This window comes from Epargyreus clarus, unplaced genomic scaffold (assembly GCF_041222505.1).
Source record: "Epargyreus clarus isolate Ecla_fem2 unplaced genomic scaffold, WU_Ecla_fem_2.2 ptg000007l, whole genome shotgun sequence".
In the NCBI taxonomy this organism is placed as follows: domain Eukaryota; kingdom Metazoa; phylum Arthropoda; class Insecta; order Lepidoptera; family Hesperiidae; genus Epargyreus; species Epargyreus clarus.
The window spans coordinates 7,122,066-7,139,351 of NW_027332215.1; the positions used below are offsets into that span (position 1 = coordinate 7,122,066).

Below are 17,286 nucleotides of genomic sequence, written 5' to 3' on the forward strand. Positions count from 1 at the left end.
GCGTGGACTATAAACCGTTTTACAGCGGAACCTCGCCCTCCTTTCCGCGCCAAACAAACTCAAAAATATCTCGAATCGCACTTGATCAAGGTCGTCTGCTCCAAGATGGTAATCAAATCCATGCTAAATATTATACTCTTACAAAATATTGGATATATATTTCGTAAATGTTATTAATAGAGGTACATACACAGGTTTTCAATACTCTACATTGTTTAATTTATATTTAAATACAATTATTTTTGATATATGGACGAAAGATAATAACCGTAAGTACAGCATGGAACAAGGCTTCTATAGCCTAGTGAGCCCTAGTGGTTGATACTAAGCCCTTTCAATCGGCGGGTTTCAGATTCGAATCATCCTCTGATTTTCAAAAGCACTTCTGGTGGTAAACCGTCTTCATTTAAATTAATGTGTGTATCATAAATTAATTATCACTTGCTATAATGAAGGGAATCGTGAAGAAAATTACACGTCAAGAAGTCTTTAAATATGTTCTCAAAGATGTGTGAAGTACTTCTTCGTACTTTGAGTATGGTCCAAACAACTCTCACTCTTGGAGGAGATCAGAACCCTGCAATGGAATAGTAATGGGTTGACGACGATATCACGGAGCTACTCTTCAATTATGTCGATTACATCACAACATTAGTGAACGCAAAATATCAACATAATTATCTCTACTCGGATATCCACACCCCGACACATGAAACGAAAACGCTTCCTGGAAAGACATCAACAATACGTTCACACTAACATATATCACATGGTATATTCTCATAATATGAGATATACATATTATGTAGGTAAAACAAAAGTCACGAGATGTACCTAATAGGAAACACGCAAAATACCGAATACCAAAAACGTTCACACAAATACGTCCTTTATTTCGATGGATGAAAATATAGAGTCATTTAAAGATAATTTAGTAAATACATTTGTTTGTGTGGTTGATTGTAGAGAGGTCTGCGGGTCAGTCGGCCGCTCCAAACAATTCATGCGAAGGTCAAGATCATACGCGAGAAATAATTAAAATGATAGCTAATCGGGAATTTTAGAGATTGCGTCATATCCCATTCTGGTAAACTGGTCAAATGTTCTAGAATTAACTGATAAATTGAAGTGTTTTGTAACGTTTGTTGTTTTGATGTAAGTAGGTATTTTCTAGACGATAACCATAGGAGGATATTTAGAATGCTTTATTTCCTGGGTAATCCCCATGATATATAAACGTTCGCCGAATCGTTCCGACGCGATTATTATATTATTCGTACATACGTTGAAGAATTTATCGCAGCCGCAACATGACTGCCTAAGTATCTATAGGTATAGAGACTAATCAGTTTCATTATTAGTTATCAATTTATTTAATTATTATTTACCAAAGATCGAACTATGGAGAAATTGTTAATACAGATTTTTTAGATTACCTCGAGTTGTATTGTTTATTTACTTTTCGGTATTTTTGCGATTCAGAGATATTATGTCTAAAATTTAAAGTCTCCATCTCACCGGGTACATAATTCTTCCCAAACAGACAAGGTAAGTAAATAAAAACATTGAAATTTAAAGTCACGTGCTTATCTTAGTTTTTTAAGTCTGTAACTTATGATCTACAAATGGTAGGCAATATTTGCGGAAATATGCGGCTCAGTAAAAATGAACGATTTAATAATTAATTAAACTAAATCGAAACACCGTTCTTTAAACAATCATCCTAAAATTCGGCAATACCTTACATTCCTGCCCTTTCCATTAGTAATAAATTATTACTTCGTCTCATCTGATAGATATAGCAATCTCATAATTCTGTCATTATTTATCGTTTAATTATTTACAGCTTAAATCGTTGTGTTGTAGCGTGTCACTCAATTTACAATCTGTTCCAAGACTTCGAAGTACTAAGATAATGCTGGATAGCTGGGAGAAAAGGGATATAAATAATGTTTGGTAATTTCTCGAATGAATAAGCAATTAAGCAATGAGGTAAGTAATCGGATTGAAACTAGTCGACGTACCTACCTTTACTGTTTTATATGTGCTTATAATATTACACGTGCTGTGCCTGCGACTTATTTCGCGTGGATTCAGAATATAAAGTGGCAGGTGTATTGTTTGTCCTTGTAGTTCCAGGACTAGAATAGGGCTACGGTATCCCCTGCCTGTCGTAAGAGGCGACTAAAAGGGGGCTTCCGGGGTTGCGGGTGGCAAGATTGGGAGCTCGAACCGTCCAATAAGCGACCCCGGGAAGGACGGCGGTATGTGTGGTTGCTTACCGTCGTGAACACCAGATGGTGTGGGAGGGGCGAAAACTGCTCTCCCAGGGAAGAGCCCGATCGGGGCATAGCGCTTGGAGGACTCCGGTTGCGTTCCGTCGGAGATCCCGGAGTTCTCCGACAAGGGTTGTAGTGCGGTAAAAATCCCACATAACCCGACGTCGCTCCCACGTCGTCGGGTACCTTTTGGAGGTTTCCCCCTCGTTAAGAAAAAAATATATTGTACCTTTCACGTGCAGACAGTATAAAATCACATTATTCCCTAGTTATACATTTTATAATATCATTATCTTACAGAAAGTAACACTACATCACCAAATTTGTGCATGCAGTTAACGAAAGGAGATGAAGAAGGCTGATTAAAAAAAATATAAAACAATTGATGGTTCAAAAACGGTGACACTTTTACTAATGTATTTTTTTTCTCTAAGAGGTCAGCCCCTAATCTATGTTCTCCCCTAGTTTGTCGTGGTACTTACGGGACACCCTGTATACGTAAATAGATTATGGAGTTTGCCAAAAGTTTTGTCTGCATCTTCATATGAATTCGTCATTTATTTTTTAGTTTAGCTATCGTCAAGTATCGTGAAAGGTAAATAGTGACAGCTCAGTACAAATTATGACTTCTTACGGGTAAAGTTTTTAACCGACTTCAAAAAGGAGGTGGTTATCAATTCGGCCGGTATATTTTTTTTATGTATGTACACGAATTACTCCGCCGTTAGTGGACCGATTCTAATAATTTTTTTTATTGTGTAGAGATTTTTTTGTTGTGTTAGGATTCATCGATGGGTTTTGGAGAAAATAAGAAGAACTCCTCCACCCATGTAAATATAACAGCCATAACTTCGCCGTTTATGAACCTATTTTAATGCCTTTAATTTCGTGTGTGGAAAATTGCTACAAGTTGGTCCCATTTACATATGATGAGGATCAGAGACAGACTGACAGACAGATCTGGAGACAAAATATGTAACTCCTCAACCGATGGGAATAATTGAGTTGTGTTTGAAGATATTTAGTGTAGATTCTAATGAAATTGCAAAGCCAGTTCATCATTGACTATTTAAGGGTCTGATAATGTGGCTCGAAGACAAAATATGTAACTCCTCAACCGATGGGAATAATTGAGTTGTGTTTGAAGATATTTGGTGTAGGTTCTAATGAAATTTCAAAGCCAGTTCATCATTGACTATTTAGCTAGGTTAGGTTGAAACATAGGTCGGCGCTCATATTAGACACGCTGTTTACATCGTTATCCAACGAAATATATTGAGCGACTTCAGAAATATGTACTAAACCAACATTTATTTCAATTATTTTTTACTTTGTAGTGACATAGAAGTCGGTTGTATTTTTTGTTAAAAATTTTTTAGGGTTTAGGTTCCAAAGAATCTTTATTTTCTCATAAAACATATTACATTTGTCACTTAAAATGAGAAATTTAAATAATAATAATGTATGGTAATGCTCGGTACGTATATGTTTTGTTATCTATGTACGTGTTTGTGTATATAGGTGCGTACGTTCGTGTGTGTGGAGCATGTGTGTCTGTGTGCGCATGTGTGTGTGTGCGTGTCTGAATGTGTGTGTGTAATTTTTTTGTATGCGTTGTTGACATAGTAATACATATTTATGTATTTGTGATTTTAGTATTTTTGAGTGCTTGTTATATTATATGTTAATATTGTATTGTATGTTTATTCGATGTTGTTGAGAATGTAATTTTTTAACAGTGTTTTGAATTTGGCAAAGGACTTTAGTTATACATCCAGGTTAGTTATTATACATTCTACCTCCATCATATTTTATGTTTAATTTACCGTAATTTGCCCTGGTTTTGGGTAGTTGCATTAGATTTGTATTTTTCTTGCGTTTACTCTATCTACTGTTTTGAACATGCATCTCTAATTTAATACATTTGGGATATGTTCGTATTAAACACTAGCTGACCCGGCAAACTTTGTACCGCCTCAAAATCTATTTATTAAATATATTTCATATAAAATATAGCCTATGTTACTCGTGGATAATGTAGCTTTCGAATGGTGAAAGAATTTTTAAAATTGGTCCAGTAGTTTTTGAGTCTATTCATTACAATCAAACAAACGAACAAAGATTTCCTCTTTATAATGTTAGTATAGATATAGTAAGAACATTACCTGGCCGACTTCGGATAATCTTTCACGACAATTTGAGAATCATTACAAGTGTCTATTCGTGGCATAAACCACTTTCTGTGAGGTGGAGGCGTATGTGCTAGTACTATGTGCTAACTTACTCATAATTTTTAGAATTGGAATTAATTAAAATGTGAATAGGAAAACGACGTATTTGTACCTACTGTACGTATATTTACTGAAGGTGTTATATATTAGTTTGACGTCACGTAGTATGTCAAAGGGCTGCAAGAAAGTTGGATAAGAACTGATAGTATGGGAAAGTTATAAGTGAACCGTAGTATTCGTAAATTCATTAAGTGCTGTTCAGCTATGTTACTAATATACTCGTATGAGTGTTGGTACAAAACCTATTGGTTAAAAATCGTCTTTTAATTTTTTCTGTAGTAACCCTTTTTTCTTCACGAACTTAAGAATTTTCGATATTTTTTTATAATATAGGAGTAGCAGACGAGCATGCAGACCATCTGTAAGTAAGGTGGCTACTGCTGCTCATAGACATCTGTAATCAACCCCAGATAGGATTAGACATTCCTACCTGAGGTCGGCCACAGATGCGCCGCTACCCCTGAAGACTAAGCTGTAACACCTCGGAAAAGTATGTCTCCCTTACCACACCCTTCAAACCAGAACACGGTAGTTCTTAACACTGCTGTTATGAGGCAGAAATAGATGTGGCGATGGTGCCGCCGGAGTCGAACCACAAAGGGTTCTACCACCTTCACAGTGCTGTGGAGACATGATCAATAAGGAGGGGTAATCTAACTATTGTGTTCCGGTCCAAAGGGTGTGGGAAGTTTTAACCGAGGCGTCCCACTTTTGTCGTCAGACCTCAGGTTATATATCTTATCTGGTGTAATAAGAATGTTCATAGCTGGCAGTAGCCACTTACCGACAGGTGGACTGCATATTCCTTTGCTACTTGAGTAGAAAAAAACATCATTTTAATCTCCACTCGGCCCGAGATCGAACATCACAGTGCTTTTTATACAGGTTCATGTTACATTATGGAGTAGTCGGGATTTTCCCTTCAGAATCGATAAATTAATTTACATGGCAATAAAGCCCACTATGCAAGCAAAGTTTTATTTCCTACGATACTGTCCGATACGTATGTTAGGTTTCCGCATGAATATTTCCTTCGCAGGTAATGAACTTAATCTGATAATTTATTCCTGTTCCATGGAAATTTTCAAAATGTCAAAGGAAAATCCCGACTCCCGGTCCTCGGTACTTAGTACTCATGTGGCCGACCTATCACGGAATACACAGGTTTATTTATAGACCGACGTACTTAAAATTACAATGAAACTTAATGATCACTTGGGAAAGTAACGTAGTAGATGGACCTACAGTAAACTACTTGTTTATTAATGGAGAATGGGCATACATTGGATTGTTTTTAGGGTTCCGTGCTCAAAGGGAAGGAACGGAACTTTTTCGCTTTAACTATTAATTAGAGCTCAATAATAATAATAGTGTATAGGTGTAGTCCACGTGATGATAACTGCTGCCGCCCATGGACATCAGTCATCAATCGCTGATAATAGTCCTACTTAACGTTATTTCTACTTTTATGTTGTTGTGTCCTGGACTCAGTAGCGTGGTAAGGCATGGTAACATTTACAAGTCTGTGGTATGTGTTCTGATGAACTGTTTGATCTGGTGTCTATATCACCTTTCCTTCATCTCACCACTCGCCGAAGGATGAAGTTCCATCCACATCAACTGGATCAGTAGCGGTCCTCCACGGTTCGGCTTGCACGGTCATTTTTGCCGCGCAGGTACGTGCAAAATGTGGAACAAACTACCTCCTATCTCCTACCTCTTGACCGCTATGACATTGGGCTCTTCAGGAGGGGTGCAAAAAGAGTTCTCCTCTAAAGCCGGCGATGCATTGGCGACTCCTCTGGTGTTGAAAATGTCCATAGGCGACGGTGAGTGCTTTCCACCGGGTAGCCGGTCAGCCTTATCGTTAGGTATAAATATAAAAAGGCTGGTTTCTGGTTGGTCGTTAGGGGACGGATGTGCAATGCTTTTATCAACGTCAGGTAGGGCCCCAATCCTGCAGCTTGGCAAGGTGGTGACCATTAATATTAGCAATTTCAGTAAATTTACTAATTCATATTATTAGCAAAAGTTTCCGTAGAGGAGATAAAGAGAGATAAATAGAGACGGGGAATAAGGAAATTTCATCTCGTGTCGGAGGCCAAGGCCTTCGATTGTTTATTGGGTAAACGAAAAGTTAGTTAACTACATTTTTTACATATTTTGCTCCTTCATTTTAATTTTTGTTTGAGTATATTATTTTCCTTGTACATTATTTTACAATATTATCTTATTAGTAAATTTCAATTGACAAAATTTAAACGGTACCTAATATTGTTTTAAATTTTCTCAAAAGAAGGGTTATCTTTTCGTCGCGTAGGTATCTATATATTTTTTGTAGAACTGTCAGAAAATCTTCGTTAATAATTATCGGGTTCTCTTTTTGTTGTATTAAAATTTTCTGAATGTGCTTCCGTATTTAATCTTACACATAACTTCAATATATAACGCTATTTTTAATGGAGGGCATGAGATTAAACAAATTTAGTTACTTATGAATTTGTTGTTGTTGTAATACATAATCCAACCCAATAGGTATGTGTTGTCTGTTCTGTATAGGTATAACTGTGTTGTAAAAAACAGGTTAAAATCAACCTTGCAAAACTCCCCGATAAATTTCCGGCTGCAAGTAATTTCGCTGTGATATATCATAAAATCAGGGAATCGGGAGTCTAAATTAGTCAGCGTACAATTTCACGAGTCCGTGGCAGAATGTTTATCACATCGCGTCTATATAAAGACGAGGCCGCGGTATCGGGTTCAGACGTTAGCAAGACCACACACCCAGTGAACCTATGCTGTTTGATTGTCAGTCTTTCATATAAAAATGTTCAAGGTTGTGCTCCTAGCCACTGTGCTCTTGTGCGTGACAGCTACTCCCGTTCAAAACAGATGGGCGCCTCTTGAAAGTAAGCTTTTTTTTTGTAAATTGCAATACCATTGTTATGTATGTTATACATATTATGTAGCTGCGCGATTTAAGTTAGGGTTAGCATAAAATATTTTAGAAGTTGGTATATATTATTGTTAGAGTTGATTGGTCGCTTTTAATTAAAGCAAATGCATTTAAGTAGTTTTAAGACTTAACCAAATAAAAATAGTAAAAGTTATTAAAGCAAATAAAATGTATAACAATATGTAAAAAAAAAAACGAAATATTGTCGTCAATTTCTTAATGGTTTATTTAGAAAACAATGAGTACTATTTTTTCAAATAATACACAATATTTTCTAAGTTTTTTCTACGAAATATTACATCCGTGCCGTTTTCTTTGTTAACTTATTATATCTGCGAAAAAATATGAAAGTAGTCAAAAATGTTTTTTTTAATAAACTCCATTCCGCATAATACTGGGCATCAATTCTAAATCACAGATTATTACCATGTAGCAAATTCACGTAAACTGAAATGAAGTAAAATTGAAATTGAACTTCGGTATTCATTCATGTTATGCTCTTACAATAACGTTGATTATTTAACTTATTTAATTCATAAATTGAGCCAAAAAGTTGCCCAAAAGTTCCGAAGTCATCATACGTGTTTTAAAATATTTTGTTTTTAAATATGAAGTTGTTTTGTTCTTATTAATAACGAGCCTTTGCTGTTTGGGTTCGAGCTCTAGAGTCAATATCAATCATTTTGGATTTTTACAAATTGGAATTTTTTTGTTGATTCCGTGTCCTAGTGCAATACTTCTAGCTTAAATGTACTGCAATCCATTGACTATTATAATACATATTAAAGCGTAAACATCGTTGTAGGTTATAATTGATTATTATCCGTTATGGATAGCATCTGGGTCTATAAACATCTTGAACTACTACGTGGAATATTTAACTGTAAGCCGATCTAGATTTAATTTGTTATGGATCGGCTTTCCCTGCAGCTTTGTAAATGAACCACTTTGACCACTTTATATGTAAATAGCAATATCTAATCTGCTGGTACTTTACGCTGGGAAACATAACAAGCTTCATTCAGGCAATAGATTTCTATTAAAATGTTTTTTTTTTTTATAATTTAAGTAGTTATCTATTGATAAATATTCATAACTGTCAAAAAGTTCTCCATAAAGTTCGTAAAGGTGAGCCATTTAATAATTTTAATCACAAGCCTTATTCTTATCTTATTATATTAACTATATCTGTCAACGATATTAATTTCCGTAAAATATAATGAAACAGGAAGATCAGAACTCGATCGTGTCTCAGTTGTTTACTATGAGCATTACTTCGAATTTTAATATGATCAATTGTAGGGTTCCTTACGCAAAAGCTAAAAATGGAACCCTATTACTTACCTCTCGCTTCCGCCTGTCACATGGCTCTATCTCTTGTTCCGTAATAGGTAGAAACTACTTTTTTACAGAGTATACGTTCACTGCTATAACATCAAACACTAAAATTAAATTTTTAATTAATAAATTGGATCGCCCTCATCATACCGCTCTTTTTACTATTTAATAATATAGTATTTATTAATAGGGAGACACAACCCTTAACTCTTCACAGTGTATTTACTTCTATTACTTCTTATTATAGCACATAAATTAGTAAAAATGACTCACTCCTAACAAGAAAACGTAACCAGTTTTGACAATTGAAATAGTTGCGTAAAAAAGTTTTGCCACGTCTCCGTGCTAAAATGTCCCTAAGATATTTGGAAAAAATATTTATTTATTATATAAATTACGCAGTATCAGTTATTTATTCGTAAATTTTCTCTAAAAATATTTTTATTTATCAAGAATAAAAAAAAAGAGCTTACAAATAAGCCGTTTGTGCCTTCATTCAATTTCAAGGCGGCGAAGTATCTTTACTAATCTATGGTATAGCATATCTTGAAAAAAAATTTGATACGGAACCCTCCGTTTGCTAGTTCGACTTGCACTTGGCCAATTATTATGTGGATTTACGTGTGTGTGTGTTCGTGCCTCAGTCGCATGCGTGAATTGCCTCGCTGCAGTCAAATAGTTTGGTAAGGAAGTCGTACTTTTTTGACGTTTCAGCTTAGTCCTCATCGACCTCAGACAGGAATCCAATTTTAATCGGGATTTGATTAAAAATGTCAATTGGCGGCAGTAGCCACTCGCCATCAGGTGGACTGCATGCTCGTATGTTACTCCTACATTATAAAAAGTATCTACGAAGTTATAGGACGTTAGGGGCTTACACGCGCGTTTACGTCAGTAGAGCTTTTTCGTTTAAAACTCACGAAAAACCTCCCGACAACATGCGATAAGCTCGACATACACTTATAATATTTTGTCCGTCACGTACATTTCGAACGAGTCTATTAAAATAGCTGTCTTAATTTCAATCAGATAATAAATTTATTCTCAAGATTTTCATACAAAAACGTTCATTCCGACTCATATCTCCGATTGATAGCCATTGGACATAGATAGCTATACCTGCATCATAGAATTAAAAAAAAAATACGTGTGGCACTCGGAGACTGCCGCGGTAAAGCTATTGCATAGCATTTTTTATGCTATGAAAACGCTCAGAAGGAATTCCTGAAATACAATATATTCTTCCATAATCATCAACATTTACATTAATACATCTTTATCCACTATTTTATCATATCTCCATTATTAGACATTGCAAATATCAGCTGACATTTCATAACTCCAAGCAAGACTGAACATTCTAAAATATAAAATAGAAAAGTATTTAATAAGTGACGTAAAGTATTAACAACCAGCAATATAAATGGATCAATGCGATGTGCCTGTGACATTTGGCCGAATGTTACAGGTACATCGCATTTTTCATTAATAAATGCACTTTGTTTATTCATATTTAAAACACTTTGTACACAAATTATTTGTACCATAAATCATAATGGCGTTTTGATTTTGTGCTGACAAGTCTGTCAGTTGTAATTGTACGTTTAAAAATAACAAACACTCTTTTACGTTATTTTATCAATCCAGAATTCAACATAGCTTATGTTGATAAAACATATTATTTTGATAATATGGTAATATAATTTTGAATTTTATAATGGGAATATAAAATATACTTCACGCAATTTTAAGATTTCTGCACGGATTATAAAAAAATGTGTATTACTGCCATCTGTGTTCAAGTTGACGAATTAAGGTTATCAAATAAAATAATAAGGAATGTAAAATAATACTTTATTCAATTATATCCATATTTTTCTATTGACAGTCAACAACTCGGTTGCCTGGAGACTTGATATCCAACAGTCCTCCACCGCTATTTTCACTTACACCACCAGGGGCGCCGGCAGCATTTGGTCAAGGTGACGGCGCACCAGTATGCCATTTTCAGTTCTGACTTCATAATGGAGTCTACCTAATCTTCGGATGACGACTCCGAACTCCCATTTAACTCTTGGGTTGGTGTAACTGCGGACTTGTACCTTATCACCTTGTCCGAACTCCTGCGTTGGCGGTGCATTGTAATGTAATCTGGATAGTGGGGCGGATTTCTTAAATAAGGCATGCATATAGGTTCTTACCTCTCTGCCGAACATTAACTGATAAGGTGATAACTCTTTTGTATTAGGTGTACGTCTCAAGCGTGCCTTGACAGTTAACAGTTTATCAAATAAACTTCCGCTCTTGCTGATATAAAAGAACATTCAGGTATTAGCCGATTATTTTCTTTTTGTACATTAAAAAATTTAAATTTTAGCTTTGTATATATTTCTTCAAATTCGTACCTGTATTTTATTTCCTATTCTAAATTTTCTTCTTCTGTAAGCCATTCAATTTTTTCTTGAATCGCGTAGAATTTGTTCAAATTTTCTTGTAAAGAATTCAGTCGTATATTTATTTCTTCAATGTCAATTTTTTCTATTCCCGAAATGTAATTTTCGGTTCGTTTCATTAACCCACGTAATTGGCTCGTATTTCCTTATTGTTTTTTAGTTCATTCGACATCTCGTCGCCAATATCAAATAAAATAATAAGGAATGTAAAATAATACTTTATTCAATTATATCCATATTTTTCTATTGACAGTCAACAACTCGGTTGCCTGGAGACTTGATAGTTGGATATCAAGTCTCCAGGCAACCGAGTTGTTGAAAGGTGTTACTTATTTTCGTTACGGAATTTCTCGATTCGGTCGCCGCGCTCAAAGCCCGCGATAAAAGCTATGCAATAGCTTAAAAATACGCTCCAATTTCATGTACCTACATATTATGAATTAGTGACGAGATGCGGATAATTTCTGTTATTTTATAATACACCACAGTAGATACATTAATAGGTAGGTACCTTAGGTATTGTAGAGACTGTACAGCACGTATCATATCCGTTTGAAAATGCAACAAATTGTAAACTGTATATCTAAATATATATACCACAAAGATGACTGACTGACATAGTGATCTATCAACGCACAGCCCAAACCACTGGACGGATCGGGCTGAAATTTGGCATGCAGGTAGATGGTATGACGTAGGCATCCGCTAAGAAAGGGTTTTGATCAATTCTATCCCCAAGGGGATAAAATAGGGGATGAAAATATTACTTCGTAACGCGAGCGAAGCCGCGGGCAAAAGCTCGTTATTATATAAAGGTGGTAAAACCCTCTGTGGTTTGACTCCAGCGGCACCACCGCCAAACCTATTTCTGCCTCATTACTGCAGTGTTTAGCGTTGCTGTGTTCTGTTGTGAAGGGTGTGGTTAGGGAGACATACTTTTCCGTGGCGTTCCAGCTTAGTCCTCAGAGGTAGCGGCGCATTTGTGACCGACCTCAGGTAGGAATATCTAATCCTATCGGGGGTTGATTACAGATGTCCATGGGCGCCAGTAGCCACTTACCGTCAGGTGGACTGCATACTCGCCTGCTACTAATTTTATCACATTCACCTCGTCAGCCAGGAATCAGTATTTAAAAAATTCTTTGTGCGATTTTAGCGTGGTTTTAAATTTTTAAACTATAATTATTTTTTTTCAGTGGTAAACTTAATCAGAATCCAAGAGCCGTGTGTGAAGCAGGGCGGCATCTGCATGCCGGCCTCGGAATGCAGTCCTGGGAACCTCGTGCAGTTCAGCCGCACCCTTTGCCCTATGATGAATAATCCAGACATTCAGTGTTGTTATGTAAGATATTTTTTACGTGTATTCTCCTAAATTGGAACGCTTTTCAGGAACATTTCTGGTATAAAAAACTTAGTTATTGTAAATTATGTGTAAATTATAACAATTTAATTACGAGTTATAAAATTAGAACGATGTATCAGGAACATTAGGAAATACAAAAATTGGCCTAATCTAGTGTCGTGTACTGAAATTCGCAAAGGTCGTTTGGTTGGCATCGAATTTTAAGCATTAGTTATTTGTTTTTTAATTATATGTAACGTTCATATGAATCGTGAAGATAGGTAATGATGATGATTGCTTAATCGTAAACCTATTTTTTGTCGTACTAGCAGGACCACATGGTTGTGTAATTTTTAACTAAATATTTAATGGTATAATGTTTGGCGTTACTTTACTAAATCCAATTGACAATAACTATTTCTTTTTTTCAGACATAGCACTTACTGAAGAAGACAAGAATCCGCCTGGCTAAACTTATATAGACATTTATTCAAAATAAATAGTTGTAAGTAGAGATGCGCCGAGTACTCGTGTGCCGCATACGTTTTTGTCACTTCATTTTTTAAGAGTCTTACTTTTCTGAGTAACTCGGATAAACATATAAGTATTTGATTAAAACGAAATTTTATATTTAGGCTGGAGACGGTGGAAACAATATTTATAGTAGTAACATTTCTTTAAAAAAATATAAAAAAAATAAAATACAACATTTTCTCCCTTTCTACTATTTATTTTTTTTGTTTTTATAGACCACCACTACGACTAAATACCATATATAACACTTACATTACACTGAATAACATAAACAATTAAAGAGTGTTTTCGACGTAGAACCACGATATTCGGCTAAGTTTGATAACGTTTGATAAAAGTAAAACCGAATAATACTCGTTACAAGTATGCGTATCCTAAGCAAATCTAGTACTCGGCCCATCTCTAGTTTTAAGTGTTTGTGTAAAATTCACATTTAAGATTTATTTATTTATTAACTTTATACTGGTATGACTTTAAGTATTACTTGTTAAAATGGTTATTGAATTATAATTAAAAACCATAAATGTGAAATCCTACTTAATTTGTAATGTCGTATTTATTTTCCTTTCCGTCTACAAAATCCTCGAAATATTATTTTAACTTTAAGTGGCTTTTCGTATAAATATGTTAGGAACAATTAAATATAATGAGATCATTTTAAAAGTACCTTAAGTATTATTTAGATATTGGTACGAGTAGCATGGTTCACAGAAGATTCGAGATCTGAATTGTAAAGATATACTTAAGTACTTAAGCTTAAATAAACAAAAGGAAATTGGTAAATTCCTTTAAACACATATAAATTACGTGTCATTGTAGTATGGAGATGAAATATTTTTTTAGGCAAGATAAATGTTGGCTTGACTGGTTTTTTGTAAAAAAATATATCATCTAACGCCAACTATTTTCGTATAGCAACTGTTGTAATGGTGTGTCATCACTAATATCACACATGCACAATGCACATCATACATTGAACATGGCGTTCCAACTAAGTCCCTAGACTGGCTTGCAACCCACTGGTGGGTCGCTTACGAATTTTTAGAGGCTCTGTCTGTAGAAGGACGCATAGACCGACCGTGCCATCAAGTTTTGAAAGGAAGAAAGGTGGAAGAAGTTCTGCGACTCGTAAATGGCAACCTTCTTAGTTCTCAGGTATGGCAACGCATTTGTATGGGCTACAGGTAAAACTTGTTCTATTTATATGGAGATGGTCACAGATATCCACTAGCCCCTTAAGTCGTTTGCTACTCCAATTTTTTTACAAAGATATCAAGGTGACCCGCATAAGAACGGTTGAATATGAAACTTTAGACAATTAGATAATATTAATGCCGAAGTCGATGTCGGTGAGACCTGCTCTTTATAATCAAAATGTCCAAGTATTTATACTTTAACTCTTTGTTAGTAATTATACAAGTTGGCTATCCAGTATCTAATTAATACTTCATTCGACGTCCACTTTTTAAATTGTCTATGCTATAGTCCGACAAACTTTTCTACGTTTGTTAACGAGGTTTCACCGGTGTATTTTAAAAGCGTTTTGTTTCAAGTTTGTCTTTGTTTTATAATATAGGAGTAGCAGACGAGCATACAGTCCATATGATGGTAAGTAGCTACTGCCGCCCATGGACATCGGTAATCAACAGAGGTCGGCCACAGATGCGCCGCTCCTCAGATCCTGGAACGTCTCAAATAAGTTTTTTTTTAATAATATACGAGTAGCAGACGAGTATGCATATGCGAGTATCCACCTGATGGTAAGTGGGTACTGCCGCCCATGGACATCTGCAATCAAACTCAGATAGGATTATATATTCCTACCTGAGGTCGGCCACAGATGCGATGCGATATGTTATTATATCTACTTAAATGTACATCGCGCGAAATTCTATGCTCTAACTCTTAATATCTTTTTTTTCAATGAATACTAAAGAAAAAAAAATTGCATAAGTTAATTAAAAATATATAATTGTATAAGTTGATAAAAATGCTATGCAATAGCTTTACCTCAGCAGTCTCCAAGTGCCGCACGTTTTTTTTTCAAAATTAACTCGTTCGATTCCCAGAAAGGTAAAATATATTTAAAAAAAACTAATGATGTAGTTTTAGATTTAATCAAAATCGGCCTCGTAAGTACGTTCAGCATTTTTCGCTAATCGTTAGTTTCAGATTTGGCCCCGAATGCCCATTTGAAAAATTCACCCCGTATATTCTGTTATTAAAATTTGTAAGACATACTCGTAAATGGGTAAATGCATTGATCGGGACATGTTTCATCGTACCGTATCAAATCGCGGTGGGACGGGGAATGGTCTCTTTATTATGTGTAAGGGAACATACATATATAGTTACTCGCAGTTGTAAGACATACTCGTTTATATCATATTATATTTATATATTCTAATTTGTATACCGGGTACCTAAGCGTCATAGAATCGTGTCTAATCCCGGTCCTATGAGGCTTTGAGTAGCCCATTGAAAAAGAAAGTCCCACTTGTGAAAACAACTATTTTGTACAGTGAGAAATAAGTAAAATTGTGAATGAGAAATATATTAAAAAAAAAACAGTCCTCCAATATTTGACAAACTTTGTTCTACAAATACTAAGGCATTGATGGTAAAATATTTTATTGTTATAATATATAAAAAAAACAAAGTAAATATGAATATACAAATAAAAATATACAAAAAAGAAGAAAAAAGCAAAACAATCAGACTGCAATTGTACGCTCTCGGGAGGGTTCGAACCTCCGACCTCTCAGCCAATCGACCGAGCACGCTATCCACTGCGCCACGAGAGCTATGTATTGACTGGCGAAAGTATCCTACACTTAACGGTTTTTACTCGCTACGAAACGGACACTGTATATTTACTATGCGTTTGGAGTGAGAGGATTTTTATGCGGTTTTCAGTGATGGGTTTTGATTTAATTGGTGCATGTTTTTAGATAGGTGTTACGAAAGTGTTACGGTAACAACTTACCAAGTGGCGTTGCAGTAAATTTTTTTTTTGCAAGCGAATGTTAGCATGTATCTCAAAAATTACTAGTCCAATTGCGATTTTCAGTTATACATTTTGATTAGATTGTATATATATCTTTATTGATTATGTATATTGGTGAAAAAATAATATAATATTATATTAGATTGGTGCAATTTCTTAGATAGTGTCCTGAAAACAATTTACCAGGGGAGAGCTGCAGTAAACATTTCTTTGTGCAAAACCAAAGCTACTAGTACGATTTGGATGCGGTTTTTTTCGATAATGGGCTTGTTATGGATTAGTAAATATTCTTAAATACGGGTTACGGTGGGAAATCATTAGAATCACTACAGTCATATATTTCATTTTAGTTATTACATATTTTAGTGTACTAGGTACTTACTTACTTATTTGGTTCTAGAAAATGTAGGGGAGAGTTGGTGTAATTGTACAGCCGGTTTAATCGTACCACTCATGTATTTCCTATTAAATTAGCAATTATTTCTAATATAACAATACGAAAGTATGACTCCTTGCAGTTCCGCACCATTCCGCTATTTGTAAATGGGATTTACTGAGACCTGTTTGTGCCAGCTAAAAAAAATATTTTTTAGTGATACTTCATCTAAATTTTCGTCTTCTTTCGTAAGCACAGTAAGAAAATGAGTTTCGATGAATATATGTATTTTTAAAAGATCTCATATCTTGACGTTAAGAAAGTAAGTAGTAGGTGATGTTAGTTAATGAATTTTGTACGTTTTTAAGGTTCTGTACCCAAGGAAAAAAATGGATCAATGTCTGTCCATCTGTCCGTCTGTCACAGGGCTCCATTTTTGGAATCGTAATAGATAGATACATGATTTTGTAAAGATTATGAATAACGGTGGCCAGTATAACAACAAATACTAAAAATGCTTGAAAATTAATGAGGCTCGCCATACAAGAATCCACTATTTTCCGGCAATTGTCGCTTTTTCTATTAGCGTAATAGTTAAACAGTTCAAATGTTCACAATGTATTTATTTACTTCTATAGCTGCTATGATATCAATTACTAATTAAATAATAAAATAATGACACGAGACCCTCTGTATGCTACTTTGATTTG

General features: G+C 35.1%; 1 long non-coding RNA gene across 1 annotated transcript; it reads left to right on the forward strand.

The window, feature by feature from the left end:
- The first annotated feature begins 7,340 nt into the window (after positions 1–7,340).
- Positions 7,341–13,734, forward strand: LOC140743317 (uncharacterized). The gene is made up of 3 exons (XR_012102441.1): positions 7,341–7,479; positions 12,514–12,659; positions 13,091–13,734. It is a non-coding gene; the product is annotated as an uncharacterized LOC140743317 (long non-coding RNA).
- The last annotated feature ends 3,552 nt before the right edge of the window (positions 13,735–17,286 follow it).